Genomic DNA, 15598 nt, shown 5'->3' on the forward strand with positions numbered 1-15598 from the left:
AGAACGGTGGTTAGAAGCCACAGAGTCACCATCTGGTCACTTAGGTCCTTGAGGTGACTTCCCGGCAAGAGGGGGGCGAGAACGACTGTAATGTATCCTAGAGAACGCGGAAAGGGAGGAAGTACGGAGAGCTGGAAAAGACAGATCTTCTAGGGAATTTCTGTTTAAAATGAAACAAAGACATGAAGCAGGAGCTTGGGCAGGTGGTGGGAAGAAGGAAGCGCTTTCAGGATTTGTTTGTAAAAGCTGGATCCTGGGGTGCCTGGGCGGCTCAGTGGGTTAAAGCCTCTGCCTTCAGCTCAGGTCATGATCTCAGGGTCCTGGGATCCAGCCCCATCGGGACTCTCTGTGGGGGGCCTGCTTCCCCCTCTCTCTCTCTGCCTGCCTCTCTGCCTACTTGTGATCTCTCTCTGTCAAATAAATAAATAAAATATTTAAAAAAAAAACCATCCAGATCCTTAGGAGGAAGAGACACTTAGAGATGAAGGGGAAAGGTTGCCCAGAGCTATGGACAGTTTATCCACTGTCGTCAGAGAGAAGGCAGGATTATGGGCAGAGACCCAGACAGACTGGAACATGTAATGATAAGAAGTGGATGTTCTTTTTCGATTGCATCCATCATCTCAGGCAAATGGGAAACAGGAACCAGCTGAGAGTGAGAAAGAAGACTTGGGGAAGTCCTCTGGGAGCAGGAGTGAAGTGGCCAGGGTCGGCGGACAAAGCCAAGTTCCTCAAGAAGTCTGGCTTCCTGAGTTCACAACCACACAGCCAGCGTGCTTGTGGTTTTCTCCAACTACATTCAGCTCCTCGGTGTGAGAGGGGAACAGCAGAGAAGGGTGTTGACTCCACATGGAGGCTTTGCCGGGTGAGTGCAATGAAGGGAAAGGGGGCAAGAGACTGTGTAATACACACACGAGAGTTACAATGATGGGCCATGCGGTCTAATCTGAGGAAGAAGAGTGAGCAGTGAGGGACAGAAAATGGGGGGAAATGGGATAAAAAAGTAAAGTGATTAGATTAGAAATCTCATATTGGGATTTCACAGATTACATAGGGAATATTAAGATTGCATCCTTCTTTGGCATGAGAGTATAATGTCAAAGAAATTTCTTCTTCCCCTCCATCTCCCCCTACCCCTACCCCTCCCCCTCTTCCTTCTCTAACTCCTCCTCCTCCTTCTGCTTCTCCTTCTTTTAGCAATTTCCTATAAGCTAAAAAGTGCTCTTTGAATAGACACTTTACTGATGAAAAACACGAATTGAAAACCTCTCATAGAGAAGGCATAAATACCAGTACATAGAATGTGAAAGAGACATAAACACCCACAGCACGAGTGTGAAAAACTCCTAATTGGGTTATTTCTGAAATAAAGTATTTTAAAGAGGGAGGTATACACTGAGATTATATTAGGCCTATTGGTTTCTGCAATTTTCAGCAAAAGGGAAGTTTCACTCAGGCAGGAAGATCCCTGTGAAGTAGGTTCATTTCCATCTCCCCATGGGCACAGCCTGAGTCACAGCTCGCTCCTAAGCTGGGTCCTTAGAAAAGCAAATTAACTATTTCAAGTCAGCAGGGAAATCATGCTTACAGCAATAGTAATTGTAGAAGTTTTGAAATTATGTAATAGCACTGACAAAAAGCCCTCTAAGGTGACTTTGTCATGATGCAGAATAGGGCCTAGTGGCCCACAGAGCCCTGTGACATCAACAGCATCTCTAAGGATATTTGAGCAAAGCAGAACAAAGTGAGAATCTGGGTTTTCCCAGATATGACCTAATTTTACACATGGTAATGAGTGGCTTAGATAGGCTCATACGTAAGTTCTAAATCTGATCTAGGAGAACTTTGTTAATTTTCCTTTTTTATCTTTTATGACCATCTTCTGTGTTTTCCTCAGCTACATTCCCAGGAGAGCAGGAATTAGATCAGGGACATCTGTGGAAGGAACCAAGTACGTTCTAGGCTGGTGTTCGAAACTATGCATTGCATAATCATTACAATTGTGGCATCCCCGGGGCCTGGACATGTTACAAAAATCCCCCTTGGAGAGATTCCAGGTTCTGAAGTCTCATCTTTGTCTGAATTTGATGGCCTTGAACCACTGGGTCCAAGACTTCTACTCCTCTCCCATGATATTAGCTGCCCGGCCAAGGTCCAGAAATTTCTCACCCATGCCTGATGAATAGTAGGGATGGGCATTATTATATCTTCATCTGACAGAAAAGGAAACTAGGTTTAAGAAATTAAGTAAGTAACTGAGCTGGGATTCAGACTCAGACTTAGAAATCCAGATCTAACTGATTAAAAACCTCTTGTTCCAGATGGGATCGGGAGGGAGACAAACCATAAGAGACTCTTTTTTTTTTTTTTTTTAAGATTTTTTATTTATTTATTTGACAGAGAGAAATCACAAGTAGGCAGAGAGGCAGGCAGAGAGAGAGGAGGAAGCAGGCTCCCTGCTGAGCAGAAAGCCCGATGCGGGGCTCGAACCCAGGACCTGGGATCATGACCTGAGCTGAAGGCAGCGGCTTAACCCACTGAGCCACCCAGGCGCCCCCCATAAGAGACTCTTAATCTCACAAAACAAACTGAGGGTTGCTGGGGGTGGAGTAGGGAGAGGGTGGTTGGGTTATGGACATTGGGGAGGGTATGTGCTATGGTGAATGCTGTAAAGTGTGTAAACCTGGAGATTCACATACCTGTACCCCTGGGGCTAATAATATATTACATGTTAAAAAAATAAATAATAAATAAATAAATAACCTCTTGTCCCGACTTCCTTTTAAAAGCTGGTGCCTCCTTGACTCCTTACTTCTTTCATTTTAAAGCTTCCTGACCCCATGGGGCTAACTCTACTTGCATAAAAGCCCCCTTCCCAGCATCCTATGACCTTAAAGCTCTCAGGTGGGAACAAAGGCTTTCGGGGCCAGGAGATTAAAGGCAGCTTCCAGTCCTTACCATATCATTTCGGGGGTGACCCTGCTCTCAGGTAAAAGCCTCAGTTTCATCCAGGGGAAAAACTGAAAGATATCACTATTACCCGGGCACCTGGGTAGCTCCGTCAGTTTCGTGACCTGGCTCTTGGTTTCGCCTCAGGACATGATCTCGAGGTTGTGTGTTCAAGTCCCACGTGGAGCTCCAGGATTAGCGAGGCATCCGCTTCAGATTCTTTCTCCCTCTAACCCCTCCAGTGTCCCTCCCAGCTTGCACGCTCTCTCTCTTTCTTTCTCTCAAATGAATAAATAAAATCTTTTTTTAAAAAAATCCACTATGGGGTGCCTGGGCGGCTGCCTTCGGCTGGGGTCATGATCCCAGGGTCCTAGGATAGAGCACCACATTGGGCTCCCAGCTCAGTGGGGAGCCTGCTTCTCCCTCTCCCTCTGCCTGCCTCTCTGCCTACTTGTGCTCTCTCTCTCCATCTCTCTGTCAAATAAATAAAATATTTAAAAAACACTTAAAAGACCCCCAAAACAAACAAAGAAAAAGAACCACTATTGCCTTTTCCACAGGGTTATTATACAAAAATAACAAATGCAAAGGATTTCATAGTGCCTAAAAATGGTTACTGTGTGTATTATAATTTTTAAAACCAGCTACCTAGATTAGACTGTCAAGTTATCTCTGGTGACATCTGTTCGTCACTTTTTTTTAATCTTCAATCCACTTTCATCTCTCTAACTTGTTTAAAAGCCGTTAAAGTCTTGGAACGTATTATATTTTTTTGTATCCTCTACACATAGCACGGGGCTTTACACAGAGAAGGTTCTCCAAAGATATTTGTTGAGCTGATTTCATTCCATAAAGTATTCTCTTTAAATAGCAACAGGAAGGACAATTCAAGATACACTGTGGATTTTGAGAATGTTTCTTTTTTTCCACTGAGTGGCTCTTTGTTTCGCTTTTTCCCTTCTGCGCCCCTCTTTTGAAATGCCACTTGGGGGCAGCATTGAGTCAGCTTGCACTTCGCCAGTCGGGAGCAGAAGAAAACACAAAACTCCAAAGGTAGGAGCTGACAGATAGGAAGTGAATAATTCTCAAAATACGTCACTGCCTTTAAAATGACTACGCACTTTGCTACAGAAATCTATTTAAAAGCAGCACACCCTTCTTCATGCCTCATGGGAGCTTTTGAGGATAAATGATTTGTTTCCCTTCTCACCCTGGGGGGGCAAGGCAAACTGCAAGACGTTTAACCATTTAGTCACACAGCAAAACAGCCAATGTGCCTGCCACACCATAAAGGAAGATGCACTTAGTATACATTTATGAAGTGGAAAAGGCACATCCACTGCTCCCATTAAATACTATCTTAGTAATTGCAGTAATTAAATCAGTTCAATGAAACTGACATACAATGTTCCATCAGTCGGATTCTCGCCCTGCAACACTAAAGAGAAAAAGTTAAAGGCAGTGGCACGAGTTAGGAGAGGGTTTTTTTTTAGCTAAGCAGCCTTCTAAAACACTCTATGCCTAGTGCAGAGTCGATCCAATCTCCCACAGTTATATTTATGTCACTGCAAATACACTAGAAGCTCTAACGATGACCGGAACTTTTGCCCCTGGATAGTACAAGATCCTTACGAGACAAAACCAATGTGTTCATTGTTTGATAAAACAAAGATTTAGACATTTCAGATTTTTTTTTTAGGGACAAAAAGAAAGCTCGTAAAGGAACACCTCTGCCCAGCAACTTGGCTCCGTCTGTACTCCTCGCCAGAATCTGAGGAAAAACCATATACTTTTATACCAATAAGGTTTCCATGAAAATCAAAGAGAAAAGTGCAATAGGAAACACCAGTTTCTCCACAGGCTCACAACCTAATTTCCGTGATATCTATTCCGTGATTTATTACAGAGGCATTGATCCTTCCTGTACTCGTTCAACAAACACTCACAGAACATCAGGTATGTGTCCAGTACTAGCAATATGAGGATGAAAGGCAAATCTGTGTTTTAAAGAAGTTCATGGTCTAGGGAGGAGAAGAGGGGAAGGAACACATACAAACCCACGTGCATGCCCACCCTCGCACACCTGTGAATAATAGCAATCATACAGGTTTCTTTTAGGCTTGGAATCTATGATTCTTCTTGCCACGAAACAAAATTACACTTCAGATGGTAGTTCCAGAGAGCACAGACCTCATTGGATAGATGAGGAGAGTGAGCCCGGGGATGTTAAAAGTTGTCAGTGGGTATTTGTGTCTTCCTGAAACGGCCATTTTGAAATTCTAACTCCAGAGGTGATGGTTTTAGGAGGTGGGACCTGTCAATGGAAAGAAAGCCAACTTCAAAGTAGGCTAGTAAATACCTTACTCCTTGTTTTACCACAGACTATACACCCTGGGAGACGGTCTCTCAGATTGTTCTAGAGAACTGCTCCAAAGCTTGTTAGTTAAGGGGAATTACAGATATATACAAAGGGGGGAAAGGGATACATCTGCTGGTAAGCAGCTCTCCAAATACTTGCCCTTAACAGGGTATAATTTGTTAAGGTTGTAAATATCAGGTTTGCTGATGTCCACACAGACACAATAAAGACCCTCAGGTCACTTTAATACATTATGTTTCTATATCTGATCAAAAACACTGCATGCATACCTCAGCCTACTTGATCTTCCATTTCTCCTTGTTTTTTATTTTTCCTTGCGGTCACTTGAGATGGTCACAAAGGGCTGACATCAGCTGCCTATATTATGCAGTATGGTTTGAGGGCACAGGACTTGGGAAAAGCATTAGGTCATGAGGCTGGAGCCCTCAGGAAAGGGACCCAGGAGAACCTGTTCTCTTTCTCTGTCAGGTGAGTACCTGGTAAGAGGGCAGCCATCCGCGAATCAGCAGAACATTCTCAGCAGAACCAAATCTACGGGCATCTTGACCAAGGACTTCCCAGACTCCAGAACAGCCAGAAATAAATCTTTGTTATTCGAGCCACCCCAGTCTGTGGTAAATTGTTATAGCAACCCACCCAGAGTAAGACAATGGGGACTTACTGGAAATCCATTTTTGTGTTTCTGTGACTTTACGGATGTAAAAAAGGATTTCAAGTCATGTAGAAAAAGGAAAGAATTGACACTCAGATACTCATTCTGATGAAAATTATGCAACTAGGATGCCCATCCTGTCAGTGGGAAAGCCACAGTCCCCAGAGCTGGGTTGAGGTATTTATCCAAAAAAGGAAAATAACCTTTATATATTTCCTTTCCTGACTCCTCCCATGTTCCTAACTGCTTTGGGGTAGTTTTTTCCTTACCGTGTCATCTAGCTGGGGACATACCGGCCTGTTTTCAGTCCCTTTCCTTCAGTGTTCCTTTACTATGGGCCGTTTTTGAGTATCCTGGTTTCATGTGTAGTAGTAATCCCAAACAGGCTAATTTTCTCCCTAATTGGAGCCAACCATAAGTGCGCTGTGATCAAAGCTATGTAATGACTCATGTTTGGTTTCTGTTATTTTTTTTTAAGACTTTATTTATTTATTTGGGAGAGAGACGAAGAGCACAAGCAGGGGGAGGGGTAGAAGGAGAGGGACAAGCAGACTCCCTCTGAGCGGGGAGCCTGACTCCACTTGGGATGGATCCTAGGACCCTGAAATCATGATCCGAGCCGAAGTCAAAGGCTTAACTGACTGAGCCACCCAGGCATCCCTGGTTTCCAGTATAAAGTTATAAAAATCTACCTTTACATTACATCTCTAAACAGATATGCCTGTTTTTTTTCATTGTCCTTATATTTTTCACTCTACTTTTGGAATTCAGATTATAAAGTGTGTGTGTTGTCAAAATACGTGTTAATATATTTTATCCCAATATTGGGCTTCATGCTTTTAACCCTCAATAGCATACATTAACAATCCTACCTATTCTGAAGGAACGTGGGAAGGGGTGGCTTTTCTCTCCCCGTCGTGTGTGGATGCTCCCCCACTTGCCAGCTAAACCAGAGAACACCCAGGTTGTAGAGACTGTTCTACACACTTCAGCTTATAAGTGGATACTTCAGGCACGAGACCAGAAAACCTGAAAGAAGGGAGGGAGATTATATGGAAGAAATCCTCTCTTCCACCCAATGCCCTCCAATTGTTGTGGGGACAGGAGACAGGAGGCAAAGTGCTCAACCAGTTGAAGAAACTAGTGAGAGAGATAGCGTCTCTTCAGCTCCTTCTCTGAGAGCTGGCATCTTACACAGATGTTGGTGAGGGGATTGGGGGGCAATGTTGTGTCCACTGACAACTTTGAGTTTCCCACAGGCTCCAAGGCGAGGTCAGGGCAGAGCCTCAGACGGAACGATCACCATCTAAAATGGATGACACGTGACTAGGGACAGTCCCTCTGCACTGATACAAAAAGTTCTCATGGACCCAGATGTCTCCCTCTCTCCACCCTCTGTAAACAGGTGGGATGGGAGCAGGACTTCCACCTGTGTGTGAGAATTGCACAATTAAACGATGGATGGGAACATAGAACAGTGAATGAAATAAGATGTAGAGAGGGAGGGACAGAAAAATGCTTTCAATAGAAGAAACATCTCAGAGATGGCTAGATTACATTTCCTACTGAGAACAGAACTGGACACGGAGAACCAAAATTCAAACTGGGACATAGAGATTTTTTTTAAGCAGTATTTCCAGATACCTGGAATCTTGTCAATGATCATGACCATAAAAATGTATGTCTGGCATGCAAATACTCCATTATAAATATAAATTAGTTATTTAACATTGTGTCATCCCCAAATCTTGCCCCCACTATCCTACAGCCTCGGATGAATGGGGCCAATTGAATCTTGAATTGTTTTTATCACTTAAAGTCCAGAGGTGTTGGTGCTGTTTACACAGACTTAATTGTTCTGTTAATATCACCTCTGATGTTTACAGTAGATTTTTACAGTAGATGCGTGTTTGTCCTGAGTCTAAAAGTAGAAAAGAAGCATTTACCGAAATATATTCATCTTTAGCTGTGAGAGAGGTTAACAAGGCATTTTATATTATAATAATATTATTATATTATATATATATATTATATTATTATGCCCCAATAATGGGTCCGTGATTAAAGGAGAGAGAATGATATAAAGCGAAGGTCAAGCAAAGCTTTATTTCACGCCAAGCATCAAGAATCTAACCGAACATTAGGGTGACCCTTCTCTGTTTCACAAACTAGCTTTTAAGGGCAAAGGCCATGAGGTCGGGCCTGGCCACAGCCAATGAGATTGTAACACACACAGGAAACTCCACAGTGATGCTAGTTGACCAATTGAGTTACAGTTTACCCTAGTAGACATTTGATTTAGCCTATCACACCTTGATTAGGATTGGCGACCAAAAGGCTCCCAAAGGGCGGGGCCCATACCCCTTGGTAACCAGGGAGACAGTATGCATTCCCCCACTGAAAGGATGTCTCCACCGGGCTGACCCACCCTTGTATCTGGGCTTTGTTACCTGGAGCTGGTTTCTGGGACTTGTCTCCAAGTAAATCCCCTGGGGGAAGAGGAGCAAGGACAGTTTCTAAATAGGTCCTTACAATATTATAGAATATATATATATATATTATATTATTATTAGAAAATATGCATTTAAATTTCTTACCCATTAGGAATTCTCAGATGTCCATACAGATTGTCTTCTGAAGTAGATAAAAGCTCCCAGGGAGGAGGTTGGATGCAAGTCGGTGAGCCTAAGTGATACTAGGGAGTCTGAGGGGTCCCGCTGGTTCCAGAAGGTTCTGGATGCACATGTCTCCTTTTAGAGGTCTTATATTTCCTGAGTTCCAAAGAGAAGGAAGAGGAGAACAATGGCAGGGTGGGGATAAAATTAAAGGGGGGGGGGGAGAATTCCATTTGCTATATCATGGTGGGTTTTTTAAAAAAGTAGACCTGTCTGCTTCAATATTCCTGCTCCTTTCGGCAAGGGTGGGACGATACACCCAGATGAAGCTAAATCATCCCCAAGTAGCCTCTTAGGGAACAAAGTCATGAGACAAGAAAGGCACAAGACTCTTTGTTTTTCAGATCTTCCGATACTCTCCCCAAATTGGGCACATCAACCGTATGCCTAAATTTGAGATATTTGCTACTTACAAATAATTTAAGACAACGTTAAAAATATTTCTGGTTTGAAAATCTTTGTCCCGCTTGTCTATAGCCTATAGAATATCTATATCCTATAGATATTCTATTTTAGGGTTCAAGCATTCAAAATTGTATGGCCACTCCATTCACCCTAAATAACACATGCCCAACTCGCCTTTCTGTTTAAGCGGAGTGTCACCTGCCCTTCGTTGCCTAATAAAACATCCACGCTTTTTTTTTTTTTTAATTTTTTATTTGCATTCCAAAAGCTCTGCCCCCAGCCCTACCATTTCGGTATCCATTTACTTACATCCCAACTAAATCATAATTATTACCAACTAACCCCCTTCGCTCACCTTTCTTTTATAAAGGGTGAAGCCAAGGACAGTCAGGAATGACAGATCCTCCCCCTAAAATAGGACAAAATTCCATCTCTCCGGTCCCATCTTCTCCCCCCCCCCGCCCCCCACCCCCCCAGAAGGAAAGTCACCGTGGGCTTGGAAAGAGCATCACGCACTGTGGGAACACCGCCCCCTCCCCTCCGCAGACCTCCCCACTGTGCCCCTCAAAGTGCTGTCTGTAACCAATTGTTCCTGCTGAATAACAATGCGAGCTGCAGGGCCTTTCCGCCTGCCTGCAAATAGATTAGGCTGCGCGCTTTTCTGTGCACCACGACAGCACCCGCGAGCCCCCAGGAGCCCATTATCAGCCGCCAACAGATGGAGCCTATCAGCGCGCTGTCAGTCATCCGCACCTGTGGATTGCGCGCCCCGGCCAAAAAATTAATTGCTTAGAAATATATAATCGGTAGTCTTAGATCGAAAAGGATTAAGAAAAAAAAAAGTAGTTAAGCAACGGAACGAGGAAAAACCATACTCCGCTAGGGAACTTTATCAACGTCCGCATATCTAAATGTGGGACGCATTCAGCATTTGATTTGGTTTTCAAGCACCAGAGGAACAGCGGGATTAGAACCAAAATGTCTGAAAAGTTAAAAAAAAAAAAAAAAAGGCAACTTGAAAGAAGGCATAATGCCCATTGCTTCAAATTAGGTCATCCGCATGCCTTCTGAAGAAAACAACACCCCCCCCAAAACCCCCCCCCCCCCAATTTCTCATCTTCTATCTTTGTATTTTGCCTGTGAATTTCACATTTAACCTGATGGTTTCTTCGTTCTTCTTATTTCTCCTTTGCCATGTTTTTCAGTTTTTCATATTTTACTGCTTCTAAGATTTCAGTCCCAGCAGGGAGATGTTTTCTGTTTTCTTTTGTTTTCCACAAAGGTTTCATGGGCCTAATTTTATAACTCATATTTTTCTAGCTTCCCTTATAGAGTTTTTTTAATAGAAAAAAGTAGTCTTGATTCCATTCCAAAAATCTTCCTCGTTCTGTGGCCTTTGGTTCTTTATCTTTTTTGATCGCAGTTACCTGTAAAATTAAGCTTGGGGACGCCTGGGTGGCTCAGTGGGTTAAGCCTCTGCCTTGGGCTCAGTTCACTATCTCAGGGTCCTGGGATGGAGCCCCGCATCGGGCCCTCTGCTCAGCAGGGAGCCTGCTTCCCCGCCCCCCCTCTGCCCACCTCTCTGCCTACTTGTGATCTCTCCCTCTGTCAGATAAATAAATAAAATCTTAAAAAAGTAAAATAAAATAAAATGAAGCTTGATTGCAAAGATCCCTTGCAGCCCTGAAATCTAGTAGAACTGCATAAAATCTGTCTCCTCCGCCGTTTAGAAAAAGCTTAGACAAAATATGGGGAATGGAAATAAGGGATATGGGGGCAGGGGAAACGACCCTAGGAGGAGTGCATGTTACATTGCCCAGCCCAGCACTTTTCTTCGAAAATCTCTCCAATGAAACAACAGATCATTATTATCAGGGTCATAGTGAGGAAGTATGGTTCAGTAATTATGGTGCAGTAGTTGGCGTCACCGTAATTGAAAAATTAAATACAGTTTTTACCTGTCGACATTTTGCCTTATTTTAGTTTTAAAATAAACGTTGTCTTTGATCCCGGTACAGCAAAGCCGTGTATAGTCCAATTTTGAATTGAAATACTTTTTTTTTTTTTAACTCTGCGAATAGACTTTTAGGGGCAATTAAATTCAATTAACTATAAATTCAATAAACTTTTTTCATTTATCACGCGTCCACTTCTAGCGTATGCGGGAAATAAAATATAGGGCCTTTCCTCAAGGAATTTGAAATCTAGAAGTCTGAATAAAAATAAGGGCACAAGTTAAAATGATAGAAATAATACTAGCCATCACTTCTTGAGCATTTATGATGTGTATTTAGTCACTTAACACATGTCTGCTGCATCTAGTCTTGACAATGCTGCAAAATGTCATCGTTATCCTGTATTTTCTTTTTAAGACTCCAGTTTTTAGAGCAGTTTTAGATTCACAACAAAACTAAAAGAAGGTACAGAGATTTCCCATATGTCCCCTAACCCCCTCACGTACACAGCCTCTTCTATTACACCCCTTATCAGAGCACTACATTTATTACAATCGATCGACCTACATGGACACATCATCAACATCACAGGCACCCAAGTCCATGGTTTATGTAAGGGTTCACTCTTGGTATTGTACATTCTATAGGTTTGGACAAATCTATAATGACGTGTATACATCATTAGAGTATTGTATAGACTAGTGTTATTGCCCTAAATATTGTCTTCTACTATTCTTCTAAATATTGTCACCTACCCCTACCCCATCCCTGACATCCCTGGTCTTTTTTTTTTGATATCTCTATAGTTTTGCATTTTCTAGAATGGCATATATTTGCAATCATACAGTATGTAACCTTTTCAGAGTACACACTTAATAATACATAGTTAAGGCTCCTCCATGTCTTTTCATGGCTTGTTAGCTCATTTCTTCTTAGCACGGAGCAATATTTCATTTTCTGGATTCCGTGGGTCATAGTTTATTAATCCAGTCACCAACCGAGGAACATTTTGGTTGCTTCCAAGTTTTGTCAATTGTGAATAAGGCTGCTATAAATATTCATGGGCAGTTTTTTGTGTAGACATAAATATTTGACTCCTGGGGGTCAAAACCAAGGACAGTGATTGCTGAGTCATAAAAGAAGAATATGTTTAGTTTTGTTAAGAGACTACCAAACAATCGTCCAAAGTAGCTGTACAATTTTGCATTCCTACCAGCAGTGAGTGAGATTTCCTGTTGCTCCACATCCTTGCCAGTGTTGGATGTTGTCAGTGTTCTAGATTTTGGCCATTCTAAGAAGTGTGTCCTAGTATCTCATTATTGCTCTCATTTGCATTTCCCTGATGACATGGTGTGGAGAATCTTTCCATAGGCTTATTTGCATTGTGTATATAGTCTTCGGTGAGGTGTCCATGAGAGTCTTTGGCCCATTTTTTAATCGGTTTGTTTGTTTTCTTATGGTTTAGTTTTAAGTATCGTTTGTATATTTTGTCTAACAGTCCTTCATCAGATGTATCTTTTGCAAATGTTTTTCCCCCAGTCTGTGGCTTGTCTTCTTAATTTTCTCAACATTGTCTTTTGCAGACCACAAGTTTTTTAATTTTAATGAACTTCAGCTTATCAATTGTTTCTTCAATGGATCATGCCTTTGACTATATCTAGTCACTAACTTACCCAGGGTCATTGAAGGGTTTTATGAATCATATAGTTTTGCAATTCATATTTAGGTCTGTGATCCATTTTGAGTTAATTTTTGTGAAGGGTTTAAGGTCTGCATCTAGATTCATTTTTTCACATGTGGTTATCCACTTGTTCCTGCACCGTTTATTGAAGAGACTGTCTTTGACCCATTGCACTGTCTTTCCTCCTTTGTCAAAGATCAGCTGACTTTATTTATTTGGCTCCATTTCTGGGCTCTCTATTCTGTTCCATTGGTCTGCTTACTTATTCTTCATCAATACCACATGGTCTTGAGTATGGTAGCTTTTTTTTTTTTTTTAAGATTTTATTTATTTATCTGTCAGACAGAAAGGGACAGAGAGAGAATACAAGCACAGACAGCAGCAGGCAGGGGACGAAGCAGGCTCTCCACTGAGCAAGGAGCCTAATGTAGGACTCGATCCAAGGACCCTGGGATCATGACCTGAGCCAAAGGCAAACACTTAACTCACTGAGCCACCCAGGCGTGCTGAGTACCGTAGCTTTATAGTAATTCTCAAGTTGGGTAATGTCAGCCCTCCAGCTTTGCTCTTTTCCTTCATTAGGTCTGTTGTCTTTCCATAGAAACTTTTGGTTTTGTTTCAAATACCTGCAAAATAACTTGCTGGGATTTTTATTGGGGTTGAATGCATAGATCAAGTTGGGAAGAACTGACATTTTGACATTATTGAGTTTTCTTATCCAGGAGCATGGAATATATCTGCATTTATGTGGTTTTTATTTTATTCAATAAAGATTTATAGCTTTCTTCATAGAGATCTTGTGCATATTTTGTTAAATTTATGCCTAAATATTTTATTTGGCGAGAGCTAATGTAAATAATAGTGTTGTTTTTTTTATTTCAAATTCCACTTGTTAATTGTTAATAGATAGGAAAACGGCTGACTTTTGTTTAATATATCATGCAACTTTGCTATAATCACCTATTGGTTCCAGGAGATCCTTTGTCTTTTTCTTTCTTTCTTTCTTTCTTTCTTTCTTTCTTTCTTTCTTTTTTTTTTAATTTTCTACATGAACAGTCATGTCATGTATGAAGAAAGACAGTTTTCTTTCTTTCTTCCTGATCTTTTATTTCCTCCTCTTGTCTTATTGCATTAGCTAGGACTTCCAATAAGATGTTGAAAAGCAGTGGTAAGAGGGGACATCCTTGCCTTGTTCCCACCTTAGTGGGAAAGCTTCTCATTTCTCACCATTAAGTATAATGTTAGTTGTTGGGTTTTGTAGATATCCTTTATCACATTAAGAAAGTTCTCCTCTATTCCTAGTTCATGAAAGTTTTTATCATGAATGGCTTTTGGATTTTCTGAATTGCTTTTTCTGTATCTGTTGGTAATGGTCATGTGATTTTTTTCCTTTTCAGCCTGATGGGATGGATTACCTTAGTTGATTTTTAAATGTTGAACCAGCCCTGTATACCAAGGATAAATTCTACTCAGCCACAGTGTATATTTATTTTTATACATTGTTGGATTTGATTTTCTAATATTTTCTTGAAGATTTTTGCATCTATGTTAATGAGAGATTTGTCTGTACATTGCTTTTTCTTGTTATGTCTTTGTCTCATTTTGGTATTAGGATAATGCTGGCCTCACTAATGAATTGGAAAATATTCCCTCTGTGTCCATGCTCTGAGAGAGATTGTAGACAGCTAGTATAATTTTTCCCTTAAGTGTTTGGACCTGATACTTTCTGTTTTGGAAGGTTATTAGTTATTGACTTCGTTTCTTCAATAGATATAGCTCTGCTTAGATGTCTAATTCTTCTTGTTTGAGTCTTGGCAAATTACATCTTTCAAGAAATTGGTCCATGTCCTCTAGGATATTAAATTTGTGGGCATAGCATTGAGAATTATTCACAGTATTCCTTCAATGTCCATAGAATCTGTAGTGATGTCCCCTCTCTTATTTCTGTTATTAGCAGTCAGTATTCCATGTTTGCAAATGAAAAACACTGAGTTCAGTAAGATTCGGTGCCTTATGCAGAGACAAACCACCTGGCAAGTGTGGGAGCTATACTCTGGGTTCAAATGTCTTCGTAAACCACACCCTGCTCATAATATCAGGTAGCATATTATTTCACAAGAGTGATACAAAATGGGTTTAGAAGTGGGATACTGATCAGTGCTGAGAACACACTATGAAAGAATATAGCTGATTTTAAGAAGGAATGTAGCTGAGTTTTACTTCTAAGCAGCCCTGAGATAAGCCAGATCCCATGGCCATCACTCTTACTGCACACTGTACTTCAGGTTTTCTGCTGCTCATTACACTTCTAATAATGTTATGTTATACATTATTCTATATGTTTTGGCCATACTACAAATTCCTTTCCCACTAGAGTATAAGTCTTGCAAGCATAGAAATCACTAAAGTGCTAGTAAATGTTAAACAGCCAGCCCTCAGAGTTGGCCCATCTCTGTGGTCAAATACTCACAAGCTACGGACGTGCTGGCTACCAGCTTGTGAGGTTCCTACAAATGTAACAGACCAGCCACAGCACATCCCTGATGGGAACCAGCCATATTGCTTATCGGTATATCCCCAGTGCTGGCCCTTGGTAGGCTGTTGATATTTCTGTTGAATGAACGGGATTCCTTCCAAGCTGAAGTTTCTAAAAGGCCATATTTCTCTTGTGATCATGTGTTTGGTTAGGAGATCATAATCCCTATCTGCCCCGTGCTAACAGTCTGGACCTGGGGAAAGCTGTGATGACTTTCCAGGAGTCGTAACCACAACATTCCAAGCACATTCACGCAACGGTTGCTGCAGGACTCACAGGACTCAGGTTAGTCTGTGCACCCAACACTCTGCAAGCTTATGTCTGAGACACCAATTTTGAGGCAAAGGAAGCTTTATTGTCGGAAG

This window comes from Lutra lutra, chromosome 8 (genome assembly GCF_902655055.1).
Source record: "Lutra lutra chromosome 8, mLutLut1.2, whole genome shotgun sequence".
NCBI classification, from domain to species: domain Eukaryota; kingdom Metazoa; phylum Chordata; class Mammalia; order Carnivora; family Mustelidae; genus Lutra; species Lutra lutra.